Source organism: Cynocephalus volans, chromosome 14, assembly GCF_027409185.1.
Source record: "Cynocephalus volans isolate mCynVol1 chromosome 14, mCynVol1.pri, whole genome shotgun sequence".
Taxonomy (NCBI): domain Eukaryota; kingdom Metazoa; phylum Chordata; class Mammalia; order Dermoptera; family Cynocephalidae; genus Cynocephalus; species Cynocephalus volans.
Genome location: NC_084473.1, coordinates 57,295,141 through 57,307,029, shown reverse-complemented (window position 1 = coordinate 57,307,029; position 11,889 = coordinate 57,295,141). Strand labels below are relative to the sequence as shown.

Genomic DNA, 11,889 nt, shown 5'->3' with positions numbered 1-11,889 from the left:
CGGAGGCAAAGCGACAATTCTAGTCCCTTGAACCTGTGAATGTGAGCTTACTTGGAAAAGGATCTTTGCAGGTGAAATTAAGATAAGGATCTTGACATGAGATCATCCTAGATTATCTGGGTGGGCCCTAAATCCAGTGACACGTGTCCTTGTAAGAGAAAGGCAAGGGAGATTTGAGACAGACAGATTTGAGAAAAAGCCATGAGAAGACAGAAGCAGAGATTGAAGTTAGGCAACCACAAGCCAAGGAACTCCTGGAGCCACCAGAAACTGGGAGCAGCAAGGAAGGATTCTCGCCTAGAGCTGTCAGAGGGAGCATGGTCCTACCTACACCTTGATTCAGACTTCTGCACCCCATAACTGTAACCGGATACATTTCTGTTGTTTTTGGCCATCAGGTTTGTGGTAATTTGTTAGAACAGCCCTAGGAAAGTAATCCAGAGGGTAGACTAGAGCAACTCGGAAGCTGTAAGTGGTAAAGGAGCAGCAGTGACTGTGTTGACTAGAATAGGAGAATGTTTGTTCATTTTTGTGGCTTCAATAAGTTCATGGTCTTACTTTTGTCTTGGTCCCTCATAGTCACAGAGTGGCCTTGTCTGATGTAGATGTTCTGTGACGTTGTTTATGTTCAACAGGAGACCGCCAAGGCCAGCTCCCGGCAACACCAAGGCCTGGCTGGTTATCAGGAGCTGCTTTTCTCTTTCTCATGTGTGGGGCTGAGTTTTCTTCATAGACTTCAACCAAAACAATATATCACAACAAACTGAATGCAGAAGCTATGAGGATCTAGCTGTTTTTAATTAAGCCAGATGTTAAAGACGTTTGCCGAAATGTAAACCAACAGGCCATTCTTCTCACTATGTTTTCAAACAAAGGTAGTATTTTTTAGCGTGGTGTTATAACACCAAGGTCAAGGGCTCGGATCTCTGTCTGGCCAGATTCCCTCCCCTCTCCCAAAGGTATTTTTCATAAAAATTTTATTTATGAGAACATGTAATGAGTTTATTATATTTGTTATTTTAAGTAAATATTTGTGTTTATTAAGTTAATAAATATATAAAACATTTTCCCAGTTTAATTTCTAATATAGTAAACGTTAATTTCTAATATAGTAATATGGTAAATATAGCCCAAATAAACAAAAGCTCTTTGGAGTCTTCAGTAATTTTTAAGTGTGTAATGTGGTCCCGAGACCATAACCTCTGAGAACCACTGATTTATCTAGTTGGGATTTTGGCCTGGGGAAGTTGGAGAAGAAAGATAAGTGGACAAGGATATTAAGGATGTTAGAAAAACAATAGTGGGAGCGTAGGTTGGGTAGGAAAAGAAATGAGAAGCCTGAGCTATGGGGAGAAAATGCAGTGGATAGCTTAATGAGAATGAAGGACCAGTATGGGGAAGGGACTAACAAGTGAGCTGGAGAGAGAATTACTAGGGTAAATTTGAGGTCCTGCGAGGTCCCAGGTGTGGGTGGGATGAATGGATTAGGGGGATGGACAAGTTATCCACATGGCTGCTAAAGCCACCCAGAACAGAGTGGTGCTGGAAGGACATGAGTACCCAAAGTCCTCTATAGTGGCTTGACTAGTAGATAAACAAGTGACAGTGGAGCAGCAGGACGACACAAATATCAAAGCAGAAGTGATACTTTGGGAGTGGTGCTGGCAGCTGCTTGAACCCTGCTTGTGAGATCCGGGTCTTGGGAGAACCAGCTGCCTTCACTGGAGACAGTTGCAGGAGAAACAGACCTTCAGAAGAGCTGGCTTTCAATGAGGGCAAAATGATGAAGAGGTTTCCTGGGGTGGCGGGGGGCTGACTATGTTGGGGAGTGAGTTTACCGTGAGAGCAGTGGGCCGGTGCATCAACAGAGAGAACACCCAGGGATTTTCCATCTGGAGCAGTGGCCGAGGAGGAGCAGGGTGTGAGGCTTGCTGGGATCGGCTGCCTGAAAGAGTCCAGACAGTATTCTAGACAATGAGGCTCACGCAAGAGCTCAAGGTAGAATCAGTTTCTTCATGATTTCAGGCAAGAAGGGCAGTGAGGGGCAGTTACAGATAGGTCAACAAGAAAGAGGACTTTCTAAATAATAGTTCTGCCCAGCTGTAGAATAGTCTGGCCCATAGGGTAGTGAATTATCAATCATAATTTATTTAATTTATTTGAAAAGAAGCTGGGTGGACCTCTGTCAGGGAAACTGAGAGGAGGGTTGGGCGGCAGCACTTTCAAAAATTCTCTGAAAATTCTTGAATTTTAGAGTATAGCATTTGGCTATGTCCCCCTCTAGTGGCTATTTTGAAGAATTAACCAGAATACTAATATTTCAGAAATGAATTCAAAATATCAACCCCAAAGTTTGTGGCTTTCAGGGAATATCCTAAATTCTGTTATGTGGCCAATTCTGCATGAAATACATCTAGGTGTCTTGGCATTTACTGTTTGGATCACATTGATGATTTTTCTAAATCCGAGGTGGCTGCAGCGGGAAGATGCCATTGGCTGGTAGACTTCTGCACCAGGCACATAAGGTCTAGGATGGAGAGCGAGACAAAGCAGATTCCCGTCTTCATGGTGCTCACATTCTAGTGTGGGGAACAGACCATCAATAACCAAGAAACAAGAAAGTAGCAGACTCTAATTCACGTTATGCAGGAAATAGGCAGAGTGTGGTGACAGGGACTAAGGAGGGTGACCTCTCTTGGGTAGGGTGGCCAGGGAAGGCTTCTTTGAAGAGGTAATATTTAAATAAGAAGAGACAGAAGAATATTCCAGGCAGGGAAAAAAAAAACAAGTGTGAAGGCCCTGTGTTGGGAAATAGCTTGTCCTGCTCTAGGAACTGACAGAAGACTGGCACAACTAGAAAAAAATTAACAAGTTGCATAAGGCATGGGTTGTGGTTGGAGGACAAGGCAGAGGCCAATGCTAATCCTTATAGGCCATGGGAATCCTCCAAAGCTATGGGAAGTTCACTAATGGCAACTTTCGTCCTATCTTAACAGATTGTATTTATTTTAAAAAGTAGTTTTGTTGAAATTATCTATACTCATACTTTGCTTCTAAACAAATGGAAGAAATATTACAAAACTCAAATTTGATTTCATATTAACTATTTGGTCCGCTGGCTCATCAAACATTCTTTCAGTATTGGCATTTGGTAGTGAGTTTAAACAAGATATTGAACTGGCAACAGCAGGTTCTTTGTCGAGAAACATTTCTACTTACTTAGGACATTGTTCTCTTGAGGTGAACATCACATTCAAGGCGCTGGGCTCTTCCTAAGACGGAACTGGAGAGAGCTTTCTCTTTGCATGAAGACGACGTCTATATTTGAACGACTTGATCTGAAAAAAAGACTTACGAGAATTAGCCAAACCCCAAAGTATGATAGTGCTTCTTTTGCAATGAGAAAATGTGAAAAACTTAACACTGCTTTACTTTGTCATGGAATTTTAGAAGTGAGTTAAAAATTTAAAGCCCAATGTAGTGTGGTCAGCTCTTTTGATCTAAATACTTTAGAAGAAGCACTGTGAGGGGCTGGCCGTTTAGCTCAAGTGGGAGAGCATGGTGCTAGTAATGCCAAGGTCCTGTGACCTTTGGATCCCCACACCAGCTAGTCACCAAAAGAAAAAAAAAAAAAAAAAAAAGAAGCACTGTGAGAAATGAGAATGATGGATGCTAGACAAAGGCCACACTATTAAGTTCAAAAAGGAAAATGTTCAGTGCGACCTCATGGGTGGCAGATGGCAGGCATACAGCAGTGGGCCCACTGTGCTGTGCTATGTGGAGGCACAGTGTGTGTCATGCAGAGGAGAATGTCTTACCTACCTGTGCATCAGTACTGAGTGCCATTTGGTGTGACAGGATTATAGTCAAGTTCACCTCATCGGATAATGCAAGATATGTGCATATGTTACTTTTCCAGACAGAAAGTGTAACACTGGCCTCTGGTTCAAAATGGCAGCTGTAAGAATGGTACTCGGTGAGAAGAGGAGAAAAGAGGCACCAATGGCGTTGACTGTGGCATCAAAGGTGATGAGGCATGAGAAAAGGAACATTGGGGTTGTCTGCTGCCACCCCAAATACCTCCCCCATCTGTAGGGAGTGAGAGCAATAGTCCTCCAACTGGGTATCTTCAAATTCTAAATGGGATTAAATTTTTTTTGTTGCAAATTAAATCATATTCTGAAAAATACTAGTATAAGTACAGTTTGGAATATTGGGATCAGGTGACTCCTTCATAAGTGAGTAATGCCACATGATTTTAAGGCCCATTTTTGTACTTTTATATATAATCAAAGTTGTCGCATTTAACTCTTTTATCCATATGTATAGATTATTTTATTGTTTTCCATAAATTGCATGTTTAACACGAAGAATAAAATTTGCATTTTGTTGTTCATTCCAACTAAAACCATGCAGTCTGTTGCTCAGTCGGCTCATGGCCATTTTTATATCTGGGATACAATATGGCTGAATTGGCCCAATGGAAGTAAAAATTTTGTCTGTCAGAATATGTGCACTTATTCAATAATGAGGCCAAGATCCAGTCAGTTACTCAGAAGGTCTGTGGATCATATTATTACTGAGATTAGGTAATGGGTTCATGAAAAAGTCTCAAAGCCTCTAGATTCAGTAAACATCAGTTAAAGATTTGAGAGCTTGTTTGGAGGTTCTAGCAGGGGAGCGCAGCTACTCCTATACCCTTGACCGAAGAACGGTCCTCTCCTCTAGCGGGGAAGGTCGTCCTCTTCGACCGAGCGCGCAGCTTCGGGAGGGACGCACATGGAGCGGTGAGGGAGGAAGGGGACACCCGCCTAGCCAGCCAGATCAGCCGAATCAACCCTGGCGATCAATGGGGTGACAGATGTCGCAGCCAGATCGCCCTCACATCCCATCAGTTAAAGATTTGAAGGAGACATTTTGGAGACTTCAGGCATATCTAATAGTAGTTCCAGAAGAAAATAAAAGGAATTATGGAGAAGCAATATTTGATAAGTTAATAATTGAAAAATTTCTAGAATTGAATAATGATGTTGTAATAGTCAGGTTTCTCCAGAGGGACAGAATCAATAGGATATGTTATAAATATATGAGAAGGGGGCTGACCCTGTGGCTCACTCGGGAGAGTGCGGTGCTGCGAGCGCCGAGGCTGCGGGTCCGGATCCTATACAGGGATGGCTGGTACGCTCACTGGCTGAGCACGGTGCGGGCGACACCAAGCCAAAGGTTACGTTCCCTTACTAGTCACACACACAAAAAATAAATTAAAAAAAAATATATATATATGAGAAGGATTTATGAGGGGAATTAGCTTACACAATTGTGAAGAAAATTCCCATGATAGGCCATCTGCAAACTAAATGCTGGTAGTGTGGCTCAATCCAACTCAAAAGGCCTCAAAACCAGGTCCTTGGTGTAAATCCTGGAACCCAAAAGTTGAAAAGTCTCGAGCTCTGATGTCCATGGACAGGAGAGAAGAGTGTGTCCCAACTCCAGTGGATAGAGAGAGATTCACCTTTTTTTCTCTGTCTTTTGTTTTCTCTGGGCCCCCAGCAGATTGGATGGGGGTCTTTCCAATCTAAAGACATGGAGGGTGGGTCTTTCAGTGAGGGTGGGTCTTTCCCACCCAGTCCCCATTGAGGGTAGGTCTTTCCCACATTGAGGGTGGGTCTTTCCCACCCAGTCCATATTGAAGGTAGGTCTTTCCCACATTGAGGGTGGGTCTTTCCCACCCAGTCCACTCATGCTAATGTGTTCTCATACTAATTTCTGCTGGAAACACCCTTATGGACACACCTAAAAAGATAGCTTTACCAAGGTTTCTTGGCATTCCTTCATCTAATCAAGTTGACACCTAGAATTAACCTTCGTAGATGTGCATCCTCAACTGAAACTTCATCCCAAATACCAAGCAAAATATATGAAAATAAATTCACACAGTAGGCACATTGTGGTGACACTGCATCAGAGATAAAGAGAAAAATCTTAAAAGCAGCCAGAGGAGGAGAAAAAGATTATGTACAAAGGAATGATAATTAAATGGACAGCTGACTTTCATCAACAATGCTAGACACCAGAAGACAAAGGAATAATATAAAAGTGTTGAGAAAAAATAACAATCAACCTAGAATTGTATGCCCAGTCAAACTATCACTCAAAAATGAGAGTCAAATTTGCCAGACTCTCACTGAAGAGACAATTAAAGATCTCAAGGAGAAAAGTGAACCCAGAGGGAAAGCATAGCATTCAAAAGCAACCAACCAAAAAACAGTGAGCACAGTTACAGATAATATATCTGGAAATGTATGTATGTGGCTGAAAAATCCCCCATAACACAATTTTTTGCATGTTTTTATAAAAAAAGATAAAAACTAAAACTCTAAATAACTTAATAAAAAAGAGAAGATTGACATAAGAGGAAATCCAAGTGGCCAATAAATATGATTAGATACTCAACCTTTTTAATAATAAAAGACAAAGCAAGCAAACAAACAAACAAAAACAATGCCAGCTAAAAATCATAAAAACATTGGATGTTATATCAAACCTATGGCAGTAGTATAAACTACTGCAGTGTATAAACTACTGCAGTGGGAGTACACACTGATTTACTGCTTTGGAAGCAGTTTGTTGATATCTAGAAAAGTTGAAAATATGCACAGCTTATGACTCAGTAATTCCTCTCTGACTATAGACCCCTGAGCATCGGTCTTCACACTGGGGTAGCATATCCTTCTGGTTGTGAAGATTTTGCCAGGGTACAGGGGTATTGATGGTTAAGAGAACCTTCAACTTCCATGTGCGCTTTTCCCTCAGCAACTTGTGTACTTCTTTCCTACACTTCTCTTTCATAATAGCCCTTCTTCCACTTAAAAAAAGGGCATATTCCTTGCCTTTTTTCTTTAATGATATTTTCTTTAATTTACCTCTTTCATCACCTAACAATGGTTGAAGAATGCATTGCTTGAGATGGACTAGTGAGAGAAAAGCAAAGAGAATTCTGGATGGAAATGTTGAATGCTAAAATCAATGCCCCTCTCCAATTCTTTTTAGCTATTAATATTCAGGCAAAGATGGAAAGAAAAACACCTTCCTGGACAATGCAAAGACCTTAGAACAATCTATATACTGTTAAAAGTAAATTGCTCTGGCAGCTAGCATACACTATTTTTTTTGAAAATAGGGAGTAGAACCTATTAAACATTTTATACAAAAAATTTAACAAATATTTACAAAACTATTTTGTATAGTAGTTTTTACAAGTTTATTGGATGACACAGACTATCTAAAATAAGTCTCTTAAATTTTTATTTGCCTATCAAGCCATGAAAAGACGTGAAGGAAAGTTAAATACATACTACTAAGTGAAAGAAGTCAATGTGAAAAGGCTACATACAATATGATTCCGACCATACGGCATTCTGGAAAAGGCAGTGCTATGGAGGTGGTAAAAGGATCAGTGGTTGCCAGGGGCTGGTGGGAAGGGTGGGGATGAACAGGGGGAGCACAGAGGATTTTTAGGGTAGTGAAACTACTCTCTATGATACTATAGTGATGAATACATGTCATTACACATTTGTCCAAACCCACAGAATGTACAACACCAGAGAGAACCCTAATGTAAACTATGGACTTTTGGATGATAATGACGTGTCAGTGTAGGGTCATCAATTGCAACAAATGTTCTATTCTGGTGGGGGATACTGATAACTGGGGAGGCTGTGCATGTGTGGGGTAGGGAGTATATGGAAAATCTCTGGGCCTTCTGCTCAATTTTGCTGTGAATCTAAAACTTCTCTGAAAAATTAAAGTCTTAAAAATTTTTATTTGCAAGTGTTATTCAGTGTAATTAAAAAAATTTGGTAGTGCCAGACTACATTGCAATGGCCAGGATCAGAATCGTCAATCTAAATTGGTTCAGTTACTCAAGGGTGTTTTTCTCTTCTACTAAATACACAGAGTTCAGTCATAGTGTATATAAAATTGTTTTTGAAGTTTGTATATACTTTAACAAATATTCCCTGAAACAAAGCACTGGAGTTCAACACCTATGTAAGGCACGTGTTTACTGAAAGAAAATCATGCTCTTATTCTACTGCCTGCATTAAAAGCCCCCTTATTTTAGCTACGTTACATTGCATCATTACAAATTAAGCCATGAGAAACAGCATATAGATTTACTCATATTTTAAGTAGTTTATTATAAAATAGAAAAGTTAATTCTATTAGATCTATATAATTTTAATATATTTTTTATTTCTCTAAAACTTTATTTCAAAGTTTTTCACCTTAATGTTAATAAGGTGTATCGTTAATGGTCGGTGCCAGTATTTTCAGTCCTGGCCATTGCCAGCAATGAACTTTGAGAAAACTCATTTCCTAGCACCGAAAAACTCTTAGTACATGAAAAAGTATAACATGCACCATTTTCCCATCATTCTTTAAATCTAAATTTATGTTATTAATTTACATCAGTGGATGTTAAAATGAAGTCATTTTAACACAATTTGACAGTACAAATCAAAAAACTACTAGTTAATATTAGACAACAGTATCTTATGAACACTGCATTAGATGTTACCTTGCAATCTGAAACATTACATTTCATGTTTGTGTATGTTTATTTTAGATAACTGAAACTTCACAGAATTTAACAGTAATTAAGGTTTAAAAAATTTAGTTCTGTACATTAATTCCAACTATCTCTATTTTACCATCTGTAAGCCTCATGCCATAGTTCAGCACCAAAAAAATCTACAAAACTGTCTAACCAATATTCTTATTCATCCCATATACTTCTTGTTTGTTGTTTTTTAAGGGGAAAGTCTGAGAAAATGCTTTATAAATCCTATGTTTATACCTTGAAATGGGATATTCCTTTTGGCTATTCAGACTATGTAAAAGACTTGGGCTGTACCTTATTTTCATTGAACAGATGAAAAAAAAAAAAGGTAAAGAACTCTTCTACTGTGAATTTAGGTTGTCAGTTCATAAGTTGAATTTATAACATGGAAGCATCAAAAGAAAGCTAATAATGCCCTGCCCATTTTGTTCCTTTATTTTAAATTTTTAAAAAGGCAATCAGAAAAATGTTTCATTTCTCTACTAAAATAGGGTGCAAAAAAGGATTACAACAATAAACTTCATCATACACACCTCCAGCAATATCTCAATGTTGTTCAGCATAATACCCCATTAACTGATTCAGGGACACACCTACAGGTATATCCACAGCTCCTGATTGTCCTGTGTTTTCTATGCCAGAAACCCGCTCAATGCTAGTCTCTCTGTTCAGGGATCAAAGGTTATTATTACCTTTGTCACTGCTGGCCTGGACTTAAAGCATGTTCCAGATTCGAGAACCAGTGTTATTATCCCAACTTTTTTCTCCCTTTTTAGGATATATACATTTTAGAAAAAAATGCATGTTTGTATTGCCATTTGCAAACAGGATTTGTGCACATCACACTTTAAGACCACATTCCCTAAGCTAGAAATGTTTTTCAAAAACCACAGATACTTTTAGCAATCTCGTTTGTTCGAGTACAAAATTCTTACATGTTTTTAAAAAAAATTAAATGGGAGACTAGTACCTCTGCTTTCTTCTGACAGAAGCACACAATTCATTTCACCATGTTTAAAAACAACTTCATGCATACAAATGGCCAGAGAGGTATGAAGTTTTACAGAGCCATTAACATCATTCAAGTATATACATTTAGCCTTGATTAGATCACAATGGGAAGCATGTTAGAAAGTTGAGCAACGAGATTCTCCCAAGAACAGGATAGTTTTCCAGGCTCCATGTCAGTCACATAAAAATTAAAGCAACATGTAATCCTTTAAAATTGTCCCCAGACATCCCATTCCTCCAACTGTTCCCATAGCAATGCCCCCACTCCCACCCTAAGGTCTTGCACCTCACAGAGTATCCTAATGTTCCCTGTTACTAATGACAGATACCTTAGGTTCTGTTGCTGTTGCAGGGAGTCTTGGCACTTAGCAGGGCTTGGAATATGTTAAGTTGCTCTGTTTGAATATACAAGTCCTACTCCTTCATCCAATGTGTTGTCATTTGGAGAGAGGGGCTGAGCATAATTTCTTCTGTGCTTTTCATCCACTTATTAAGTACCATGTTCCTTCAAAGAGTGGATCTATTGACCCCTGGGGAATTTAGTTGACCAAGTGATGAGTGTCCTCTACGAGCTTTATGTTTTCAGCAAAGACATCAAGTTCTTGAGTCAAGCCTTGACTTGAGGTCACCTAAACTTGCTGTTACTTTATCAAGAGCAGGTCCTGCTGTGGCATCTTGTGTAACTTTAAGAGAATACAGGGTGGCAGCCAAAGCAGAACACTCCAATCCTCTTCTCTGCCAATTGCTGAGGTGAGTACTGTGTTAGGACAGAAGCAAGGGAACTATATATTGAAGATGTGTACATATTTCCATTTTGATTTGATGCAAGCAAAGATGCCTTTGTTTTCTGATTAAAGAGTTCAGAACTAGCCTTCGTAAAAGCCGTTTCCACTTCTCTGTCAAACTAGCTATCTTGTAATTTAACATCTCCAAAAGCTTCTGGGTCACTACAGATATTATTTTCATCTCTGTTCTGGTCATTAAGGAAGTCATTCAGCAACATCTGAGCTAGAGATTCCTGAACCAGTTTACAATATGGTGAGTGAAAGATCATGAAGCCAAAATCATTAGAGGTAAATTCTTTATCATTTCCCTGTTTCTGCCACTGGGTGTGGATCTTTTTGCAATAGACAGAATAGCAGCAGTCTAATGTACTGAGGTAGTCTAATGCACTGTACGGAGAGTTTTACATCTACTATAGGATATTCAGAAAGCATATCAGGCTTGTAAAAGTCATAGGCTTTTTGCATATGTATCCCATTAAGCCCTCACTCAAAAATTAAAGGAGCATTTGAAGCTATGGCTCCAACTCCACATGTAGGTCTAGCATTTCCTGTGGCATAAACAACATCTTCTGCAACTACCAGGGCATACAGTCCATCTGAAGAGCTGGACTCATCCCAGTTAACAGCATTGAAGAGAGCAGCTGTGCTCCATAGCATGCATTAGTTTTATCTATTCCTTCTATATCTGTATTCCCAGACTCTTCAAACAGCTCCATCAAATTAGTCTTCATTGACTGATTTGTTGATGATTGTCTCTGTTCCAACTTCTGGCCACCCAATGCAATCGTAGGAAAGATGATTTTTCTCCTTAAGATTCTGAGCCACAGTCATGCAAAGAGAGTTGATAATCTTCTCTATCTGTGCAGAAGCCCATCTTGACCCAGCCCAAGTCAATGGTATATTTTCCAGTATCTACATCATCATATTTTTCCAACTCTGATCATCATACTGAGAAGGAAAACATCTCAGGGGCAACGATTTGCACATTTTTTGGCCAGCTAGCTTCTGCATTGAAAGGAAGTGACCCAGGCATGGTGAAAGAGCTATGTGAAAGACACGGAAATGCAATTTCCAGGTCTGTCACTGTGTTTCCTCCTTTAGGCATGAAACGTGACTGAGCGGTGGCTGAGGAAAGGGAGCAAGGCACGAAAGGACAGTACACAGGCCTCCTCTCCTCTACCAGCTTTATAGCTGCCAACCCACCCAACTCTGGCACTGCCAGGAGTCGGTGAGAGGCAGGACAGTCTAATTATAATCTTGACTCAACTACTTTTATTAATTCATCTTAAAGATGTGCTCAATAACTTATTTCTTATAATACATAATTTATTTTCTGATGTTCCTTGAAATGTATATTAACACATTTAGCTCTCCCCTTGCCTTTGTGCTATTGTTGTCATGTATTTAAATTCTCTGTATATTTTAAACCCCACAAGAATTTGTTTGATACAGCTAATGATCATTTAGGTTTAC

At 39.5% G+C, this 11,889-nt stretch overlaps 1 pseudogene; it reads right to left on the bottom strand.

Moving 5' to 3' along the window:
* Positions 1-9,930: 9,930 nt before the first annotated feature.
* On the bottom strand, positions 9,931-11,449 carry LOC134363384 (hydroxymethylglutaryl-CoA synthase, cytoplasmic-like; annotated as a pseudogene).
* Positions 11,450-11,889: the final 440 nt, after the last annotated feature.